Source organism: Lycium barbarum, chromosome 9 (genome assembly GCF_019175385.1).
Source record: "Lycium barbarum isolate Lr01 chromosome 9, ASM1917538v2, whole genome shotgun sequence".
Lineage (NCBI taxonomy): Eukaryota > Viridiplantae > Streptophyta > Magnoliopsida > Solanales > Solanaceae > Lycium > Lycium barbarum.
Genome location: NC_083345.1, coordinates 34910395 through 34916394, shown reverse-complemented (window position 1 = coordinate 34916394; position 6000 = coordinate 34910395).

Below are 6000 nucleotides of genomic sequence, written 5' to 3'. Positions count from 1 at the left end.
GGCGTTGGGCCTGTGACGGAGAAAAAAAAAATGAGGGCATAAGGGTGTGTCGTAGTGGAGGCTTTTGGTGATGAGAACGGAGGGAGCAAAGGGCTGGTGGTGTTGGTCTAGAACTCCAGCGAGCTCGTCATCGGAGAAGATGGTGGAAGATGAAGTTGTGGGGCAGCGGGTTTGTGGTTTGGTGGCGTGGTGGCTGCTGGGTCCACCGGAGCTGTGAAGAAGATGAAAGGGCTACTGGTTGGTTTTGTTTTCATTTTTTGAAGCTTGAAGAACAAGGGAAAGGGGACGGGAGCAGCGACTGGTGGGTGGTGGCTGTTGCTGGCTGCTCGTCGGTGAAGGAGAAAAAAAAGAAAGGAAAGAGGAGGAGGCTGGCGGAGGGAGTAGAGGGAGACGAAAAAGGAGGTGCAGGGGTTGTTTGGGGTGCGTCGCTGGATCTCCGATGGCGGCGGCGGCTAAGAGAAAAGTGGGGGAGAAAGAAAATGTTTAGGGTTTAGGGGAGAGAAGAAGGAAAACAGAATCTGAAAATAAAAAATATCTCCTGTGTAAGTGTGTGTTTGTGTAAATATATGTAGAAGATGAATACCCCCTCCCTTTTCTTATAATGCAAAATGGCCCCTGTTTTGTCCAAAGAATAGAAGATTGCACCCTTTTGTCTCCTCAATGCTTACCTTAATCCCTTTTTAAAAAAAATGATGAAACCTTGACTTGATCCGATTTTACTCTGCGTTAAAAAATTAATTACTCCGATTTTCTGTGCACTGTTAGACTGTACTAAAATATAGTTAATTAATACATGTATAAATAATAACGCAAGTATAAAATATAAACATTAATGTCTATGATATGAAAATGTATTGCTATGAAATTGAGAAACAATAATTAATTTCATAAAAAATGGTAGTATTACGCTGTACATGTGCAAAATAATGATTCTTGAAAAAATGACAATAAATTGAGAAAATTCCTAAAATAAGGATAATCATCAATAAATTGTTGAAAAAGTGTAAAAATGTGTAAAAAATGTATTTCGTGCTCTTTAACGAATCAGGGGCCCCCAAAACGTTAATTTTAAGCACGTCGAGCCAAAATTAGGTGTCAACACTTGGCAGTTAGATTCTGATGTTCCATATGATTATCTTCCTTATATCATTGTCTTACTTCATTGTTTATGCCTCTCATACTCAGTACAATATTCGTACTGACGTTCGTTTTCTTTGGATGCTATGCTCATGCCCACAGGTAGACAGGGAGGAGAGCTCGATCCAGATCCGTAGTAGCTGTCAGCTGATTGGAAGCCCTCCATTGTCCCGGAGGTGCTTATGACTATTCTTTTGTGTATATGTATTTTTCTGGGCACGACGGGGTCTTGTCCCGTCCCTATGTTCAGTACTCCAGTAGAGGCTCGTATGTACGCAGTGCGGGTTAGATGGTCTCACGAGATTGCTGCTGTATGTATATATATATATATATATATATATATATATTATTATTATTATTATTTTGCTAGCCCGAGGGCACATGTACATGAAAGTATTTTATGTTTCCTTACGAGATATGATTTTCCTACGCTACGAGTATAAAGATGATAAAAAGGGTATAAAATGAGTAAGATGAGCGACAGAACGAGCGGTGCTCGGTGGTTAGCCCCGGGTACCCGTCGCGGCCCCTAGCTGGGTCGTGACATGGGATTCGTGAAATTCCTTGGAACTTGTGCAACATCGGGAAGACGGGGGCGAAAGCTTTCCAATATTAACCTTCTATACATCCTTATGAATGTGTATACATGAGATATACTTAAATATACGCAATATATATGTAACCTACTGACCTGTTTTTTTTTTTTTTTTGAATTTGTATTCTTACATGTTTAACATTATTTATCGATCGTATACTAATCCTTTTCCTTTTATTTAATGCACGACCTTAGCATACGAGTCCAAGGGACTCGTCTTCCGCATTCGGTGTTGGGCCAAGGCCCAACGAAAATATTATTCCCCCTCTGTCCAGTTCTGTCCGCAACCTATTTTCAAAAGAAAGAAATGAGTTTTGGGCCAAAGCCCAATAGCCGATTAATTCGCAGCAGTTGGGCCCCGAATAATGGGCCAGATCCATTCAATTTTCTTCCCCTCTACTTTATTTTATTGTTGTGTATTTTTGATTTGTTTTGTATGATTAACACCTTATCTTATTTCATTTTCTTAACTTAGACGAATTCTAATGAAATTAGTGAGTTAGTTTTAGTATAAAGGATAGTTAATCCAAAGGAAACTAGTAATTAATCCCATAAGCTTCATTTTCTTCTTTTATATTAATGTTATTTATAGTATCTATAATATTTACTTCTAGAATAATTGATAGTATAAATTCATATTTTCGGATTAAAGGAATTATATTTTATTCTTATTATCTTAATTTCAAAACATCACTAATACGCAAATATAAATTCAAGCATATTTTATAAATAACTCTTCAAGTTTGGAGTCAATCACGCATATTTTTAGCTAAGCATAGTTAATGAGAAATAACAAAAGGATAAAGAAACTCATATTAGCTATTTTTGTATTTAGTTCATGCTCCTAAACCACAAAAGAATCAATTAATATGTATTTATAAGTCTATTTTTATATAGCATTATTATATTTTTCTTTCAAAACCTTAGCAACATTTTATGAATTTTATTTTAAAGAGTATTTAAAATCTTCTTTTATGCAATTTATCCTATAAATTTCAACCTCATTTCTAAATCTTAACCTCAATTTATCCTATAAATTTATCTTCCTTGTATTTAAAGTCTTAACCACATTTATAAATCTTATTTTTGAAAGTATCTAAAATTTTCCTCTGTGTTAAATTACTATATTTTCTACAAGTTGGTTTAAATAGCATATTCATACTGTCCTTTAAAACCTCAGCAATATTTATAAGTTTCTTTTCTTAAAATTTAAGTATTACCTTTAACCTTAATTAGTTAACCTAAGCTTGGCCGGATAACCCTAGTTACGGATCTTAGAGGATGCCTAACCCCTTCCCTTTAGGATAATTAGAACCCTTACCTAGAATTAAAGTTAAGCAGGCCATTAACGGGGTTTAGTTAGCTTTACCTTAGTTAATAATTAGGTGCCCTAATTCACCTTAAAATCAATTAGGTGGCGACTCCTTAAATAAAACAAATAGGAATCACCAATATGTTGTACTCAATTTGGACCCGGTTTAAATGGGGTATAACAGACTATAAATAGTAACTTCTTTGTACTTTTTATGTAGCTTTCACATTTGAAGATATTCTAGAGCTTGTTTAGAGACTTGCGAAGGAAGAAACTCACTTGAGGAGGAGTCCTTCAAGCTTCTTATTTCACCCATGGTGAGATTTATCTTATTTTGTGTTTTTATCTTCTTTAGCATAAGTAACTAAATCTTTTACTAGGATTGTGAACTGAACCTATATTATTTAATTAATGGGTGTTTGATTATTAGATCTATCTTAATGGATTTACTATTATTTCATTGAATTTATGCCTTATTGTCATAGTTGAGTAGTAGAGATACACTTGATATACCCTGGAAGGTGAATCTTACTTGTGAAAGAGGATTAAGTTTGGGTTGGATTCCTTAGCAGGTTGATTTAATTACCCAATGAATTGGAGTGTTGGATCAAGAGTGAGCTTATAGGTTATTTGTAACTAGACCATATTAATAGCCAGTTGAGTGAGCTAATTTGATAATAACCCATTAATTGAGAACATAAAGGAGGTGAGAAATCCCATACCTTCCCTTAATTGAGTTAATCCTTTAGTGGTAATTACGTTTGTAGCTGTTTAGCTAATTTCATAGCTTAATTTCAGTTTTAGTTCAATTCACTCAATCACTAGAAAGTTAATCAACATCATGCAAGGCTTAAGTAACTAACTTGAACTTTATTACCCTAGTCATGCTCGTTAAGAAATTCAACATGATCTTACTAGCTTATATTATGGCGACCGCTTTTACTCCTAATTTTGAGAGTATGATTGAATATTATCAGTTAACATTAGAAAATCACCAAAAGTTGTTCTCAAACTCAGCAATTCAAATAGTTCTGTAAGAATCTTGTTAGATAGTATAAAATGTTTATATCTCATTTATTTTTTGTACCTTGCTTTTATTTATAATTTACACTTAATTGAATTATAAAATGCAACGAGTTTTCTGCAGTGACTCCAAATCTATCTAAATTTTCAAACTAAGTCATTTAAAGCATTTAGAACGAAGCTCACAATTCACACCCTTCTGTCTCATTTTTAAATTGTTATCACAACCTCTTCTTACTATCTTATTTTTCTTAACAATAATTGAATGAAGATCCATGGTTAATCATCAATCCCAAGTGCAATCTTTCAAAAAGAATGCATCACTTTCTAGCTTTAGTCCATTGACTATCCCACATGACTAGCCATTCAAGATGTATGGACCCAACCATTTCTAATATTGCCGATGAGCGGATATGTGCAAGCTAATGTTAAGGTTATTAACTTGTTTTTTGTGTAGTCTGTGAAGAAGAATATAAGAAAACTTATATAAAATATCTTTTTAGATATTATATATATATATATATATATATATATATATATATATATATATATATATATATATATATATATATATATATATAAAGTAAAGCAAACTAGAATCGACCTTTCGAACCATGAATATGAGTAATTGATGAGGAAAGAAAATGAGACAAATAGTTAAGAAATGTTTACAAGATTTGGAAAGACCGTTGGTGATCTCAAGACTTTAAAATAATTATACTATAATTAAGAACAAGTAACATGAATCAGAACATGAAGAAAAGGAAATGAGGAAGATCATGATGTCCTTAAGGATAGCTGATAATGGTAATTTTATGAACTTAATCAACGTCGTTTACATAGATTTCTATTGCTTTTACATAGATTTCTATTGCTTTTAATGACTATTTATATTATCGTGTTCCGATTTTATGACTAATAGAAGATCTCGAGGCCAGAAATGATGAAAAAGAAGTGGAACAAAACAAAAACGAGAAAATTGAACTCAAGATGCACAAGTCTAGAAAAATGTCGTGTAAAGTGCAAAATACTTTAAGATAAGCGTCCAAGGCTGTGAAGTGCACAATCCAGTGTGGCAAGTGCACAGTCCGGTGCGCCAAACACTTAGTGTGATAAAGGCACAACCCAATGCGAAGTCGCACTTTGTGCACAGAAAAACTTCAGAGAGTTGAAAATTGAGGAAAAAGTGTGACTTATTCTACAAAGTCAAAGAGGAAAAAGAGAGTTTAGCACTACAAACTGCCAAATCACAGCGCTCGGCAGACCAAGGAGATTTTTGTTTGAAAATTTGAAATTTTCTAATTTATTATAAATAGAAACAATTAATTCAATTTTATTTATCTTTTGTTTGGAAAAATAAGAGAACATAAGCAACGATATTTTGTGAAGAACATGAACATAAATCCGGAGGAGCCTAATCTTGTGCTCGCCTTCTAAATTCTTTCATTTATTTTAGTAATCAATATGATGAGTACGTTTTGTTTATTTATTTGTAATTCTATCATGAGCAGCTAAACACCTATCTAGAGTTTAAGCCAAATCTATGTTATTCGTTTAATTTCTAGATTCGTTCGCGGTGTAAATTGTTAGTGTTTCATATATTCTGATTGTATCTGCATTTCACCTATAATAGAGATAGTATCTGATTTTGGTTTTGCCCATCCAATCTATATTGAGAAATAAGATTGTATCTAGGGTTGGTTTAAATTAGCGGGTTGGCTACACTACCCAAGGAATTGGAGCATCGAACCAATAATTATTGCTAGGAATAGTCTATCTCATCTCAAGAATTCGCCAGAATAATTACTATTCCATGATTAATTGTCACGGCCCAAATTTCAAAGTCATCAAGGCACCTACCCCAACCGGTAGGCGAACCATCCACAACTGATTAGGTCAATTTTAACAAGTATATTATGCAGAAATAAATAAA